A 17,514-nucleotide genomic window follows, 5' to 3' on the forward strand; every position below is an offset into this window, starting at 1 on the left:
AAACAGCTTATCTGATATTATCAATGTAATTCTAGAGGGAAACATCTTAATTGCTTCAGTATTGAAGCATATTAATACTTGATACACTGAGAGGAAGTCTTACATGAAGCCGTCGTGACTAATGTGCTGCAGGCATGACTCGTCCCCTTTAGAGGCCCTTTATTTGCTGATTCAGTGTTTGAAGAAGGACATATAGTCCTAGTTTAAAGTCACTGCAGTCAGCGTTAACTAACTGTAGCCTCTTTATCCAAAGCTTACCGGCTCTTGGAAGGGACTCAGACTTGATTAAATTAATGTAATCACAGCCCCGGAAGGGTTAAATTGAGTTACTTGTACATCCTGCACAATAAAAAAGATGCTGTATTGTGATGAACAGTTGAAGAGGGACATTTTTTATTACAACTCTTTAACAAAAACATGGCATGCAGCAGCGTGATGCTGAATCATCTGTTACAGATTTTAAACCTCTGAGGGTCAGCAGATGTTGGCCTGTGGTTATGCTAAAAACAGAGATTTTGGCAAATGTGGCTGTTTTTGGTTTCAACATCATTATTTCCAGTTAGGAGCGTGCAGACATATTTTATGACAACAGTTTCAACCGCATGTGTCCCACCCACACTGTTACCCAATGAGACCCACACCAAATCTTTACCTAACCTCAACCGTCCCTAACACTAACCTCACCAGAGGTGAGTTTCAACTTTATACCTAAACTTTAATATAATCAGTTTTAATTATTGTGCCAATTCTGCTGCCAGAGCATGAACACAATGAAAGTGGAGCACATTACACCGCTCCTTGAATCACTGCATTGACTTCCTGTGTTTTAAAGGATCCTGTTACTTGTCTATAAAGCACTAAATGGTCTCGGGCCTAAATACATCTCTGATTTACTTATACGTCTGGGACCTGAGGGGTGTGGATGCTTTTGGAGCGTCATGTGTACGCCATGTAGTCTGTAGTGACTGCAATGTAAACGCATCCGTGTAAATATTCTACCCCCAGAGCTAGAGACGTAGAATAAAAAGTGAGAAAGACTGGACTTATAACAGGAGACCGCCGTTCGAGGCCGATGTTTTTTTTACATTAGTGACGTTTGTGATGTATTTCCGTACTTATGTTACGTTGTTTCCGTGCGTATTTTACTTAGTTTACGTACTTATTTTAAGCCCAACCATGATGTTTTTCCTAAATCTGACTAAGTGGTTTTGTTGCCTAAACCTAACTGCGGACGTTACAAGCTTACAAATGTCACACAAAAAAACTAAAATGCGTCCTATATGCTATTTATACGCCTTACCGTGAGACCGGGTTGGTTCCCAGGATCATCACCAAACGAGGTGAAGCAGCTTTTAGTTTTCTAAGCTCCCCCACCTGTGGAACAAGCTTCCTGAAAACCTGTGGTCAGCTGAAAATGTCAGCTCATTTAAATCAGGGCTTAAACACCCGATTAGTCTAATCGGCTGGCTTTAAACATTATTGTTTACTGCAGCTTTCCAGTAAATTAGATACATAACTTATTTCTAATCTTATTTGCTTGCTTTTTGTTTTTATTGCTTTGTAAAATATAATTTCTTTTTTATCTTTAACAACTAATTTGCTTTTTCTTGCTTTTTGTTTTTATTTTATTTTAAATGCAATTTTAATGTATCTTAAAGGTGCTAAATTCGAAATTCAGAGCATATCTAGTGCCTCCCAAGGAGGAATTACAACTTCCGTGTCCGTCAAAAAGACTTTTTCCCATAGACTTACATTAGGAAAGAGATGTCTTTAACTCGGCAGATAATTTTCTTTTAGGTAAATCAACTTCCCAGTACGAACACTTGAATAGTCCTTATTTAAATCATTAGATCCTCCGTTCATGTGAATGAGACCCAGACCGAGGGCTGGGAGGCTAAAGGAAGTTAAAGGAAACGCTACAACTTCTCTGCTCGGGTAGACATTACTCCTCTTTATCTTTAGACAATAGTTGTTTGCTGCTATATTAATGCTCTGGATATCATATAGAGAACCTTTAATGTAATATATTTAATATGATATGCCCCTGTAAGGCGCTTTGAATTGCCTTGTGTCTAAATGGTGCTCTATAAATAAAATTGCCTTGACAATTATAGCATTTTTGGCCATAAACCTGCTGGGATCTATTATTTGTGCATCGACCACAGAAAGAAATTGCACTGTTAGTATTTACAGTTTCCTCCATTGGTGAGTGTAGAAAGCTTTTGAAAGCTTCAAAGATAAGTTTGAAGTTGTAATGTTTAGGTTCATGATTTTAAATCAACCATATAAAGGACTTCCTTACACAAAGTGTTATTTTCTATTTGATATTAAGTTGGATGATGGCAACTTAAGGTGCAACTCCACTTCTCATTCCTGTATATTTTGGATATACTTGCACCTTTATCGATATTTTATATTTGCACAACAATTTCCCTCGGGATAAATAAAGTTCTGTCTTTTATATCTTACATTTTCCACCGTTTCATAAATGCAACAAGTGACAAAAGCAAATTAAAAAGGGTAAAACACATCAGCATAATAAGCTGGTAAAATACAAAATAAAAGTCACTGTAACATTGCTGAAAATATGCATCTGTTGCACTTTAACGGTATGATACATATACATCAGTCTTCAACTCGTAATGGTGATTTTTTAGTTCATTTTTTTTGTCACAGTTTGTATTTCACGTTCCCTGAATGCCCCATTCATTACCATTTTCCACACACCTGTTCCTACTTCCCTCATCAGTTACCTGGCCTTCACCGCTCACCTGCATCTCATTCCCTCATCAGCCTCTCAGTTCATGTAGACCTACCGACATGAGCTTTGAACTTTTCTGGAACCTGAACCTTACCTTGACACTGCCCCTTTACCTGGACCTGGACCTGGACCCACCTGCTTACCTGTATCTGAAGAATCAGAATCACAAATACTTTATTGATCCCCGGGGGAAAAGCTGCCAGCATGTAAGCCTTTATACAACTCCACATTTGCAGGTACAGTTCAATGATTTGTCACCTTCATCTGCATTTTTTTTTTTTTAAAGTTTGTCAGATGGACAAAAAACGCCACGTTTGTTGTCCTTAGTTCCCAGCTGTAACGATGCTCCCCTGATGTTTCCAGCAGTGCCACCAGCATTTTTGTAACAGAGACACCCTATATGTTTTCTTTAGATTTGCTTAAAAATGATAAAACTGGTATTGTTGCACTTTCCTATGCTGCACAGTGATTTGTTATTTGTTGGATTCCCATGCAGGAAGAGCTGGAAAACGCTGTGAAGAATGTCTAGAATACCCTGCTTAGCCTCCTGCCCCTGGGATAAGTAGATGAAAATGGGTGGATGGATGGACTTTTACTTTTTTTTTTTTTTCTACAACTTTTATTTTCATTGTATTTATGTTTTGATAGGTTTCTATTTTTTTTTATTTTATTTTACTATATACAGAGCATTTTGGCACATTAATAAATATGGGTAAATAAAGCTGAGCTGACTTAATCTTATTTAGTTGACGGTCTCACCACAAGGTGGCTGTTTTGCAGCTTTTGATCGCATCACATTGTCTTCCTCAGTAGGTGGGAGTTTGCTCAGTTGACATGGAAATTGTACGTGTTCATATTTCCATTATTCTAAGTACTTAAAGTTGAGATTTAAGGTTAATTCTTGATTGTGGAAACTGATGTCAAAACAAAATCTTGGTTCAGAAAGGTGGACTTATGTGATTTCCTTTTTAACAGCATCTCATGTGTTGTACCTATATGTCACAATATACATTTTTAAATATTGTTTCCTGTGAAATTCCAATAAGACTTGTTTTACTTTCGTTGTCCTATACAGATTTTTACTAAATGAATGAAGGTTTATTGACTGTATTTGTGCAGACAGAGGGGGGCTAATAAAGCTTTATTTGTGTTGTCTTTTTGTGTCCCACACACAATGATGACAACCATCGAGAATGGTACTTTATTAATCCCGTAGGGGAAATTCAATTTTTCAGTGTTATATTTTACATATTACATAGCACACACAGGCCCCAAAATACACACACATGCACAAACAGGACCTATATACACGCATTAATGGAGAGATGTCAGAGCGCCCCGAGCAGTTGGGGGTTTGGTGCCTTGCTCAAGGGCACCTCGGCAGTGCCCAAGAGGCAAATGTGATTATGTGATTTCCTTTATAACAGCATCTCATGTGTTATACCTATGTCACAACAATATCATTTTTTTTTTAAATATTGTTTCCTATGAAATTCCAATAAGACTTGTTTACTTTGTTGTCCTACTGATTTTTACTAAATGAATGAAGGTTTATTGACTGTATTTGTGCAGACAGAGGGGCTAGTGGATGAAAATGGGTGGATGGATGGACTTTTACACTATTTTCTTTCTACATCTACAACTTTTATTTTCATTGCGTTTCACAGTTTGATAGGTTCCTATTTTTTTTATTTTTTATTTTAACTATGTATAGAGCATATTTGGCACATTCATAACTGGATTTGTGCAGACAGAGGGAGGCTAATAAAGCTTTATTTGTGTTGTCTTTTGGGTTTCCCCCACACCCACACACACAATGAAAACAACCATCGAACTGAAGCTATTTCCTTCAAAAAAAAAAAAAAAAGAATAATGAATGACACACTCAGAGGATCAATTTTAAACTGAGTTGCACTCATCCACCCCTCACCCCCCTCTTCCTCTCATCCTCCTCCTCCTCCTCCTCCTCGCTCTGCGCATGCGCCCTCGCTGCTCCAGGAGTTGCTGCTTCGGCCTGTTCCGCGGCCGCTCGGTCATTTTCGCCTCTTTGTTGTACTGCTAGTGGATTTAACTCGGATTCAACCCGATATCCAGCGGACCGTGCTGCTCCCCAAACAGGTTAGTTCGTCTAACTGGACTCGGTCCTCTTCATGTCCCGTCCCCGGTGGGTCAAACACCGGTTTTTACCCTCTGGTTTGTTGCCCACCTCTCCTCCTCCTCCTCATATATTTTTCTCTGCATGTCTCTCTCTCTCTCTCTTTCCGCTCGGTGCTATACGGAGGCATGCTGCTGCTATATGCGTGTTGTTTTACGGGTCTATGTGGTGGTGGATGGCGGCGCCGGGGCCCTGCAGCAGCACACCGGGGATGGGGGTGTTTTTAACGGGGAAACATGCATCTGAACGGCGGCTTGTGGAGCTAGTAGCCGGGATGCACACGGCTAGCCGGGCCGGAGAGGAGAGGAGGAGGCTGCCTGTCTCGTCATGTTTAAATGCTGTTGTTTCTCTACAGCCAAAACACCAAGTCTCTCTTTCCCCACTGAGTCTCCACCATTAACCTCCCTCTTCCTCACTGCTGTCCAAAGTTCACTATGTCTGTGTGTGTGTTTGTGTGTGAGAGAGAGAGGATCTTACATGAGGTTTGGATTAAATCAAGACAGAAAAGTTGGTGCATTTGTGCCTTCTTCTTCAGGGTGGATGTCGCCCCTCGCCAGACTGCTGCTGCTGCTGCTGCTGCAGCGAGGAGCCCTGTGTGTGACATTGTGGTGGGGGGGAAAGGCATGCAGAGAGCAGCCAACAAGTCTGTGCAGTTTTTTGCTGCTAAAATATCTTACTTCTCCTAACAAGAGACTCTGCAACACAGGAAGCATGGTTGGTTGGGGCTGATTAGCAGATCAAACTAGATGAAACTGGGCTAAATGTTGTGGTTGACTATATATATATATATATATATATATGCATGGTCTCAGCCACATCTGTATAAAATCCCTCTGATCATTGCATCCTTTGACACCAGGATGCTGTATGCACATCTGAGAAGCAAACTCTTCTCCCCTGTGTGCTCACATTAGATCCAAGTGAATGCATGATTTTGTGACATCCCAAATAGTTCCCAAAAAAGTGTGATGTGATGTGAGGCATGCGGAGAGAGCAGCCAAAAAAGTCTGTGCAGTTTTTTGCTGCTAAAATATCTTACTTCTTCTTACAAGAGATTCTGCAACACAGTTGGTTGGTTGGGGCTGATTAGCAGGTCAAACTAGATGAAACTGGGCTAAATGTTGTGGTTGACTATATATAAGCATGGTCTCAGACACATCTGTATAAAATCACTCTGATCATTGCGTCCTTTGACACCAGGATGCTGTATGCACATCTCGAGAAGCAAACTCTCTCCCCTGTGTGCTCACATTAGATCCAAGTGAATGCATGATTTTGTGACATCCCAAATAGTTCCCAAAAAAGTGTGATGTGATGTGAGGCATGCGGAGAGAGCAGCCAAAAAAGTCTGTGCAGTTTTTTTTCTGAAGGGGGTAAATGAGATGCTGCTAAAATATTTTACATTCACACAGTCCTTCTTCTAACAAGAGACTCTGCAACACAGGAAGCATGGTTGGTATGGGGGTGATTAGCAGGTCAAACTGGATGAAACTGGGCTAAATGTGGTTGACTATATATATATATATATATATATATATACATATATATATATATATATATATATGCATGGTCTCAGCCACCACATCTGTATAAAATCACTCTGATCATTGAGTCCTTTGACACCAGGATGCTGTATGTACATCTCGAGAAGCAAACTCTTCTCCCCTGTGTGCTCACATTAGATCCAAGTGAATGCAGGATTTTTGTGACATCCCAAATAGTTCCCAAAAAAGTGTGATGTGATGTGATGTTTGAGGCATCCAGCGCTCAAACACAAGGAACATTTTGTGTCCAGTGATTTGACTTTTTGCATTGTCGTAGATCTTGGTCAATGAGTGAGAAGGAGGAGGTGTCATTTAAAGAGTTTTTAACAAGGAAATTATAACTATTTTGTGGCAGACATAAATAATCACTCAAAGCAGAGTATTTGTTTTTATTTTAAAACATGTTGGACCAACGTGTTTGGTCTACGGCTGTAGGGACTAACTTCCTATACTTTTAGCCGCTACTGGCTGCTGATTGGTGAGTGTTGTTTAGATGTGTGCTCCGAACATACAGTTTTCTAATACTTTATAACATGGCGTTTATTTACCCATCACGTCCGTCCGTGTCCGTCACTTCTAATAAGTTTTAATCTCTTGGTTGAGACAAACCAGAACACGATGTCCTTTTGATACACACGAAATAACCTCATACGAAACACAATAGAGCACACACACTCTGTCCTAAGAAAGCACAGTCAAAAACTATTTGCCGTTGCTATGGTAATTGACCTCTAAATCAGTGTTCAAATGCTTCCTTTATGTACATATAAGTATGTAATAACCTGTCCAGGGTGTACCCCGCCTTCGCCCAATGTCAGCTGGGATAGGCTCCAGCCCCCCCGCCACCCTGAATAGGATAAGCGGCTACAGATAATGGATGGATGGATGGAAGTAGGGATGCACCGATACCAGTATTGGGTCCGATACTGTGCTCATGTACTCGTACTCGTAAAACGGCTCCGATACAACGTCACCGATTCCAGTTTACAGCAGCGCGAAGTTAACCTCTCGTCACCGTCCTTCGGGTCCTCACGCTCCACGTCCCCGACTGGTGGTGCGCCCGGCTCCGCTGGGCCGGGATCCCACCTCAGCCGGTGCGCGCCGTCCCTCACTTTCATTGCGCCACAGGGTTTTGCTTTCACCCTCTGACTCGCGCGTGCGTTAGTCTCCTCGGTCCGTGTGGGTTGCCGACAACGGCACAAACCCCTGGCGCCTTTTACGTGGTTCGCGGCGAGGTCCGGGTGGGGAGCGCTGTAGAGCTGTGGTCGGCTTGGAAGCCTCTTCTGGCCTCCAAGCTGACCTAGAGGCGGTCGCGGCGCTGTGGGACTCCTTAGCCCGTGTGTCGCTCACACTCTCCAGCTGGCTGTTAACGAGGGTTTTTTGGCACAGAAAAGTACTTGTATCGGTACTTGGTATCGGCGAGTACCCAAATGTAAGTACTCGTACACGGTCTGAAAAAAAGTGGAATTGGTGCATCCCTAGGTGGATGTATGTAATAATAATGTAGAAATCCCCAAAAAGCCCATTAAATAAGGAATAATCCCACAACATTATTCATATACAATATTGGTTATTCTTGGATGGATATCGCTGTTAGTTTTGTGTCGAGGTGCGTGTGTGTACAGTAGTGCGGCAGTGGCACTGACCCGAAGCTTTGAATATTTCTCCCCGAAGCTTTGAAGCCCAAAAAATGGTATTCGGGACAGCCCTAGTTTGGACCTTTGTTAGGGATGTTGGGAATTGTTAAAGTTTAATTTTCTTATAACACATGAACATTTGTCCTCATTGTTGTGCAGCGACATGCCTTATTCTTTCTTCATTGACACTAATTCAGGTTGAAATATTCTTTCAGCACTTTTGTAGGTAGGTTTGTAGGACACAAATTACTTGATAAGATGGAGAGTTAATTTCAATGTGTAGTCAAGACCTGCTTCACATTTAAATGTATTCACTGAAACGCTGAAACAACTCCCGACATGCAACCTAGATGTCTAAAATCTTTGACTTTTCAGCCAAATGTAGCCTAATTGTAGCATAGACGTCTATCTTGTGATTTGCACATCATCACATCGATGCTTGTGAGCACTGTGAACCACAGACATTCACACTGAGCAGGGAAACCTACGATTGTTAACCATCTCTGTGTTGAGTTCAGGCGAGGGCAGCAGCGTCTGTATATTGACGTTAAAGCCGCCCCCAAGGCTTCGTCATCGTGCACGTTGGCAGCTTCAAACAGGAGTGGAAGTGTAACTGACAAAGATATGTGAACCTCCATAACCTGACTAACAGGGTGCTTGATTATTAAAGCGCTTGACTCACGTTTTACCTGCTAATTATACAATTTGTGATACACACACAGTGTGCAAGAAGTGTTTTCTCTGAGCTTCAATAGCCTCAAATCCTGCAACATGCTGCTTCTAGCTGCACCCGGGCGTGCTCGTGTTTTAAGAGCTGAGCCGCTCTCTGATGCTTTATACCATCAGAGAGGAAAGAGATCTGAGTCCGGCGTCCCCTGGATGAGGCTTTCACTCACTCTTTTGATTCATTTTGCTTACTTTTAGAGCGTCAATCACAAGTGAAGGATGCTCTTCTCTACCGCAGCCTCACTTTCTAATGTAAACTGTTGTATTCTTACGTAAAGATGTGGCCTTTCATAGCTGTAATCTGAACCTCAAGACCCCCTGAAGGACCTCGCTGACCTGAATGATGCTTCTTGGCCACCCGAGTGTAACTTGGCTCTTACTCAAGCGATACCATATGATATGGCTGTTGCATAACACCGCACATGCCGGCCAAGCGTCAACTCTCATGTCAGGTTTCTGCTCACTTTGCAGGGAAACCCCAAATGACCCGCCGCTTCTCTGCACAGCTGACCTCTAACCTGTAATTGAATAATATCTAATGGGTTGTTTTTAAAGCTATAGCAGGATTTCTAACTCATATTGACTAAAAATTAACATTTATTTTGACCCATTACCCTGAAACATGCGTCCCCCGCTCTGTTTAAACACTGTTAATGGTCCCGCTGGGCGGTCAGATAAAACTGTCTGCCCTACAGGACATGCAAGCAGGATGTGGCCTCTTTAGGGCTGCTTGATAATGAAAAAAATAGTGATAAAACCTCCAGCAGATGCATTTGTCTTTTTCTTGTGACAGGAAATTATCTCTTCCTAAATGAGCTACTGAGCAACTGTGGAGAATCCCTCGCCTGCAAATCAGGCTGCAGTTTAAAGCCTCGGCAGCACCGTTTGGTCTCACTTCCTCCTCCTCCTCAACACAGTTTCTTTGAACACTTTGATAAGAACTGAGAAATTAATTCTGCAGAAAAAGTAAAGTAGATTACAGTTGCTGTATTCAACAAGCAATACGTACACCAAACAAACGTCCGCAGTTAGGTTTAGGCAAGAAAACCACTTGGTTAGGGTAAGGGAAAACGTCATGGTTTGGCTTAAGATAAGTAAGTAAACATAGTAAAACATGTACGGAAACAACGTAACACGACTACAGAAAACACGTGACAATTGTTACATGACAAATGTCACTAACACAACTTTCAAGGCAAAACAACGGTCTCGAAACATCACTCTCCTGGGTAAAAGTCCGGCGTTTGTTGGTGGACCCATCCACCTCATCCCACGCGCCCGCCATAAGTGGTCTTTCTTGCTTTTTATACTACGTCAGTAACTCTTATTATAGCATTGCAGTCAGTACAGGACACATGGCGTACAAATGACACACGGCTTATGTTCTGCAATAGCACTCTATATTGATGATTCATTTTCCTGAGTCACTATTAAGACCAGAGGACATAGAAATCCCTCACTGAAGAAAATAGTAAGAAAAATTAGTCATTTCGGCAGCGGGGAGAATAACTCTCCTTTGTAGCCAGAGCATATATAAATATGTGGAGCAGCATTAAGAACAGAGGACACAAGAATACACATTAAATCAGAGCAGAATAATATCCTCGGGTCAGGTGGGGCCACGCTGGCTGTTCAGACTCTCCAGATAAGATTCACGGCCTTGCTTCTGCTTTCACTGATCCTATCTGTTTTATGTCAACATCTTGTGTAACTGGTCGCCAACAGGATGTGTGAATTTAAATGGTTTCACTTGCTTTTATGTTGACATTTAAAACACCAGCTGACAGACACTGAGACAGGTTGAGGTGGAGAGAAAACAGTCAAGTGTTTCTGAAGGCTACTCTTTATTCCGGAGGATTTTTTACTCAGGGGGAACAACGTTTTTCTTAAACGTTGTGCTCCGCGGTTCATTTTTGAGCTTGTTTGTTATGTAGTGGAGTGACGGGCTAATAAACAGGAGCTGGGCGGCTTCCAGACTCACTTGTTAGCTCAGCCAGGTTAATAAAGACAGTGTACATAAAGTGTATGGATGCTGAAAGCTGCTCTGGAAGGGTTTCTCTTCTGGCTTTCAGGTGATGTAACCATCCAGGCTGGTCTCTTACACCGTTCGTAGCAATACCTAAACGAAAAGTAATATGTGGATGTCCCACAAAATCAATTTGTGTGTAATTCATGTAATCAAGGGACCAAGAAATATAAAGAGCCGCATAGGGAGGAGGTCAGGGTGGATGTGTGGTTCTAAAAACACCAGACTTTCACCAAGGAGACCGGTGTTCGTGTCCCGTGTGAAACCAGAAGTCAACGTTGATTTATTTGTCACGTAAATGACGTACTTAAGTAACGCCACTTTCGGAGTTATTTTAAACCTAACCACAATCTTTTCCTAAACCTAACCAAGTTGTTTCCTGTGAAGACGGAAGTTTATTTTGAAAAGACTGTATGCATGTAACGCGCGGAAATTGACACGTGTTGCTGGACATTCGTAGGAAAACGTACGAGAAAGGAGGACTAACTTTTTCATAAGATATCATACGCACCGTTGTGTGAGAATACATCAACAGCTAGGGGTGTAACGATACGTTTTTACAACGATACGATACGATTTTCATGGTTCCGATGTTTGGCTCATTTAGACTGATACGATTCAATGATTTGAAATCGATACAGTAACTTTTTTTGCCAAAGATTCAATCAGTGTGAAATAAATAGCTGATACTGGACAGAGCAGGTCAGGATTCCTCAAAGTTTTTCTTGTAAGGGAACCAGGGATAAATTAATTATGGATATAAACAAGTAAACAACGATTAATGGCAAATACATACACCTTTTATTTGAAAATAATAAAAAGTGCAACTGCAGGACCTGCTGGTTCAGTTCTCAAGATACAAGGCAGTGCAATATCTAACAGAAAATATAATAAACCAACTTCTATTCAAGTTAAATGAACAGTGGTTTAACCCGCTGCTTCTGTCCTCATTTTCAATATAAACGGTAGAGCAATAATACAGTGATCAACCGCTTATAGTGATCAAAAAGCTTGGGACAGAATCATTCCTATACTAACGTTGTTTAAATAATTTGCATATAGTAATCAAGTAGTTCACCTAGAGGGTTCATTTGGGGTCTTTTCATACATGAAAACATCTGGAAAAACATTTTAAAACTATGTTAGACTAAAGTTAGTTGAATTTCTGTTTTGTTTTTCATTTTACTCCCTTGATAATTTGCCTCGCGGACCGTCTGCTTTCCGGCTGGATACATGAGGCTGATGCTGCATGCACATAGATATCAAGACGGGGAAAGGAAAGTAATTTTCTCTGAATGAAAAAATTACAGCGCACGGGGAAAGCACCTGTGGGTGAAGCCGCCCTCGTCAAGTGGATTGATGGTGCATGAAACTCTGCCGACGGCTCCTCTGCACCGCAGCGCCAGCAGCTCATGCAGACCGGTGCCCGCCTCCCTCCACGCCGTTACCGGGTGAGAGAGCGAGGAGTATAGTACGCCGTTCGTCTGCATGCACAACATGGATGAGCTCTCGTGCTGCAGAGGGCAGAGCTGGCAAGCTGGCGCATGTCTGGAGAGTAAACCGGAGTTACGTTTAACATTTCTTTAGTAATAAAAGTGCTAAAAAACACTTTCATATAACGTTTATCATCCTTAAAAACAAGGTGTAAATCGTGAGTATCGATACAATTGATTTTTGCGTTTCAAATCGATTTTATATCAACATACGTCTCCCGTGAAGGACAACTTGCCGAGTATCTATCGATGTAGTTGGATCGTAGGAATATAAATCGATACATCGATGTAGTAGATGAATCGTTACACCCCTATCGACAGCCATATTGGAGGTATTCATAATTGTGACTTGTCTAATCTCAATAGCAAAAGTTGCACATGTTTATTTTCTGCACTGGTCTTGACTGGTAACCGATAACTTCAGCTCTGCCTCATGATTCACACCAAAACGCCAACCCCCAGCTGTTTGTCACATGTGTTTGGAGTAGTTGGTAGAGCTAAAGCCAAAATCAAGAAGGATGTTGCTGACTGCATTAATCATCTTTAAAACATTGGGTTTCTGTCATATTTCTCCTACTTCTTAGTAAGGCTGATATGGAGAAATTCAAATATCATGATATATTTGACCAAATACCTCGATATTGATATTGCAACGATATGTAGAGTTGTCTATTGTTGCGTTCACAAAATATTTATACACTGAGATTTTTGACAATCATCAGTAATGTGGATATAGTGACTAAGTGTGTAAAGGCAAATAATAGAACAGCTAGAAGAATCTGATTCAAGTTCAGAGAGTTACATCACTTTACTGTACTGCAGCCTTTAAAACCAGGAAAAGACAACACTTATGCCATATTACGATATTACAATATCCAATAATCTAAGACAATATCTAGTTTCATATCACAATATCGATATATTGCCCAGCCCTACTTCTTATAGGCCACTTTTCTTATATTTACACATTATTCCACCCACAGCTTTCGTTCCACCAGCACCAGCTCTCACTGACGGCCAAGATATATCACTTCCTATGCTGTAAATGTTATTGTGGCCATTTATGACTCAACTTATCTATATGGCTCCAAGAAGAAAACAGTCTCTTATTATTACTATTATATATTAAGTTGTTTAACAAGTAAAAAACAAAACTTTAAACAGTTTTCTTTGTTTTACGTTCTTAACATTTCTGCCTTCTTATACTGCAGATACAATTGTAAGACAGACCAGATACATATTGTGCATTTTAGATAACACTGATTACTAGAGTCCTGCTGCCCACTCAGCTTTCAGTTAAATGATTCACAGGAAACCCAACAAATGATGGGTGTTATGGACAGAGAGTGCTCAGCGTCTTCTCACTGCCAGCAAATAAGACATGAGAAAGAGGTATATGATTCATAAAATTGAATTTGAGATGCTTGATTATTTCATCAGCACACCACGTGTGTGGCAACATTTACACAATTTCAGGCTCTCATAAAAAGAAACCAAACAGACAATTTCACAGGTCAGCTTTTATTTAGTGGTCTGTCAGCTGTTTGATAAACCGGGTCAAGGGTCAGCGAAGGTCTGCGTTTACACCAACATCTCATGAAAGTGTGTAACACAGCGACGCTCAAGTGACAGTACTATTTAGCATCTCTGTCAGTTTAACGAGGCCAGAAAGCCGTCGTAAATGAACGTCGGTGAGCCAAATGAGGAATTAATTACTTGCTTGCCTCGTGCTGGAGCCCAGCTTGTACAGTAAATGGGTAATAACTGTCATCTCTGGGTCTGTGTGCGACTCACCCTGTCTTTGCCTGCGGCCTGGAGCCCACGGTTTGTGGTTAAAACTGGAAAAGCAAGACAGCGCTACACGGCTGCAAGCCTGTTAACCAACAAACCCACGTAATGGCTCATTGCATCCTCCGTGTTGCAGCAAGTAGCTTCTCCACCGCAGATTGAATATGTTTACACTGAGAAATAGAAATGGGAAACGATTGGCATTTGTTCAGTCTAAAATGTAACAGTTTGATTTACAGCTATTGAACATGATACATCTGTACATGTTTTTACACAATGTACATCCTCTAACGTGGACAACAGATAAGGATGTATTACCTTACCGCAGATATTCAGTGGAGGAGGTTGAAAGTTGATTAATAGATTACTTGATCAATCAGAAAATGAACTGACAATTGATCACCATTCAAGTCATTTTCAAGGAAAGAATAGCAAATATTTGCTGGTGTGCGCTTCTGAAAATTTAAATTTTCTTTGTCTTGGTTGTTGCTTTTCTCTGTTTTATATTGTTGTATAATTCAATTAGTTTGATTTGGGACAAAAGAAGCAATTTGGGTTTTAGGTAATTGGATTGAAATTCTAAATTGACATTAGAATGCTGTGCAGCTTTTTTTTGGCATGTCTATTCATTCTGTTTAAACCCGGTATCTGCACAGTTGCAGATGAAGAGGAGGCTACACTAGTATTATTAGTACGCCATTATATTATTTGTAGAATTAGATTCCAGTGGTGGCTGCGTAGTAGTGATGCTCGGGTCGGGTCGAGCCGGTACGGGTGGGTTCGGGTAAGCTTAAATATCACGGGTTCGGGTGGGCGGGTGACAAAGACGTGTTCCGATTAACTTATTAATAACTTACAGAAACAGTGCGTGTAATAGCCTTTCTTCTCTTCTCCTGTCACTCCCTCTCTCAAGCACACACACAGTAGTTGTCAGACCGCACCTACGTGTATTTAAGTGGACGAAACTGAAGAGTTATATAAAAGACATTTGATTTAATAAAAAAGAGTGTCCATATAGCGTTTTTTGGCAGAAAAGCACTGACATGATGCTGGGTAGCGATCCATCCACAGTGAAGACACCAGCGCCTTTCTGAAAAGTTCAAAGATTTTCAACTACGTGCACAGAGCGGCTGTATACGCTCTCTCCGCATTGGTAACAATTGAAAAAAGACGCTAGTGCTCAGACAAAAAACACTATATGGACACTCAGCCTTACTCATTTTATTCCGATGAATAACTTTATTCAAACTGAGGATTGTGTTCGAGAATTTTTTTTTTTTTTATAGGGTGATGATGACAGACATTCAAAGCAAATTCGAATACCTCAATCGAAGCTTCGAATATTAAAAATAAGACATTCAATCAACAGATAAATCAGTGGTGAAATCAAATGTTTTTTTCTAAATTCCTCCTCTCCCTCCTGCCACTGTGACCATTTAAAATGTCCTCCAATGACCCCTGGCAGGGCGGATCTCACTGTATAGGGCGGTGGTTACTGGGACCTTTTCCCCTCCCCCAAATCCTCTCTGGGCCTCAGGGTCTCTGGTGTCATTATCATAGAGGTCAGTAGGCCAAGAGCTTCACAAGAGGACTACTTTGACCTGAGGATTTTCCTCTTAACGGTGTGTGTTCTGCATCAGTAACAAGTGTTAATTAGAGGTGACAGGTACTGAGTCAGACTCTCCGTGATAACATGTCAATATGTGATTAAACATCAATATTACAGTATTAGGACTAGTAATAATCTGCAGTATATTCATCTTTTAGTTAATATCCCCAGTTAATGATATATTGGTTACAAATCCTTGTTTGAACACCTGGTATGTTTTTCTCTGGTGCACAGGAAGTGAGTTTTTTTGTGTTTTGTGAAGTGGGCATGATGAGTGAAAGTCATCATGTCTGAACACATAAAAAGAGGAAATGTCACATACAGAAGCTCACAGGTCATACTAGGGGTGGGCGATACATCGACTATATTCGCCCAGAAATCCAACAAGAGGTTACAGTACAGGCAAAAGTTTATTTTTCCACTGCTTATCTGTTGAATTGCTTTACAGCAAAAAAAGAGAATCAGTTTTATCAGTCAATGAGTTTGTTAGTTGATCAACAGCCAATTAATTGTCAATTATTTTGATAGTCAATTAATCGTAATCTTTGTCATCTATGATAGTAAATTAAATATCTTTGAGTTTTTGGACTGTTGGCCGGCAAATCAAGTCATTTCAAGATTATAAGAAAATTATAATCAGCATTTTTTTCAGGGTTTTTCAGGCAATTTATAGAAAAAAAAAAGATTATTAATTCTTTCAACCTTTATTTAAATCCCGAGGAATCATTGAGGGCATGCCCTCATTTTCAGTGATATCAAGAGTACAATTAAAACAGAATAATTACACAGTTAAAAACAGTTACATTCAAGAGCGGAGTAGTTTGTAATTAGGGCTTTAAATTGAACTATAGGTACGATCGTGTTTAGTTTTAACGTGCGTTGCAAAATGCTCCAAATGCGTGCAGCACATACACACAATTTAGTGTTTTAAGCTTCAGCCAATCACACGAGTCAAATAATGACTATTGGACCAATTTCATAAGGGTGTAAAAAAAGAAAGATTATGGAAGATTAATCATGGAAAAAATCACGACATTAATTGAAACTGAAAGTAATCCTTAGTCGTAGCTCTAAATTATACTATTCTTACTAGTTGTAATTTCACATTATCTCTACCACGGGCTGTCATCAGATCGTTTCCTTGCTGCTGTAAAACCACTGGTGTCAGAGAAATGAAGAGCAGCATGCTCCTTATATCTGGAAGTAAAAGGTCTTAAGGGAATTCATGCCTTCATTTGAAAAACATAAAATACTGCATGTAGAAGCTGTTGCTTAAATGGCCAAAAGTTATTGTCATACTTTTACTGTGAATTCCTCCTCTGGCTGGGAAAACCAAGGCAGGAAAGAGGACCAGCACCCTCCTTCACCTGTCTGACCTGCTACTGTTCATGTGGCTTTAAGCAAAGTACAAAACTCCCAGTCACACTAGTGGAACTGCTCAGATATATGTAGGTGACTGTGGTTTGACTGGGTGTAACTAAGAATATAAAGCAGAGAGATGTTGAAAGAAAATGTGTTTTCAGCAAGCCCTCCCTGGGTAAATAAAAGTTTGAAATAGTGTATCACTGAGGCATTGTCAGGATAAGTGGCAGGTGGTGGACTCTTGCACACTGTCATCACCCAGTTCATTAAAGAAGTGACATTTCTGACAGGCTGGTTGCGTTAGGTGAAGTCTGACACTGAAGTGACATGTGGTCGGTGATTATAACACTTCAACATTGAAACTACGTCACTTTAACCAGAGCCGGACATGTAGGCTAACTGGGGAGGAAATG

General features: G+C 40.7%; 1 protein-coding gene across 2 annotated transcripts in view; it reads left to right on the top strand.

The window, feature by feature from the left end:
* The first annotated feature begins 2,794 nt into the window (after positions 1–2,794).
* Positions 2,795–17,514, top strand: part of LOC119494460 (polycomb group RING finger protein 3) — a 64,079-nt gene continuing 49,359 nt past the window's right edge. Inside the window, exon 1 of one of the 2 annotated variants that reach the window (XM_037780339.1) lies at positions 2,795–2,997. The gene's annotated coding sequence lies outside the window, so the exon portion shown is untranslated. Of the gene's footprint in view, positions 2,998–4,739; positions 4,880–17,514 lie in introns of those variants that run through there. The other variant, XM_037780338.1, reaches the window with a different exon arrangement.

The sequence above is a fragment of the Sebastes umbrosus genome, chromosome 9, assembly GCF_015220745.1.
Source record: "Sebastes umbrosus isolate fSebUmb1 chromosome 9, fSebUmb1.pri, whole genome shotgun sequence".
In the NCBI taxonomy this organism is placed as follows: domain Eukaryota; kingdom Metazoa; phylum Chordata; class Actinopteri; order Perciformes; family Sebastidae; genus Sebastes; species Sebastes umbrosus.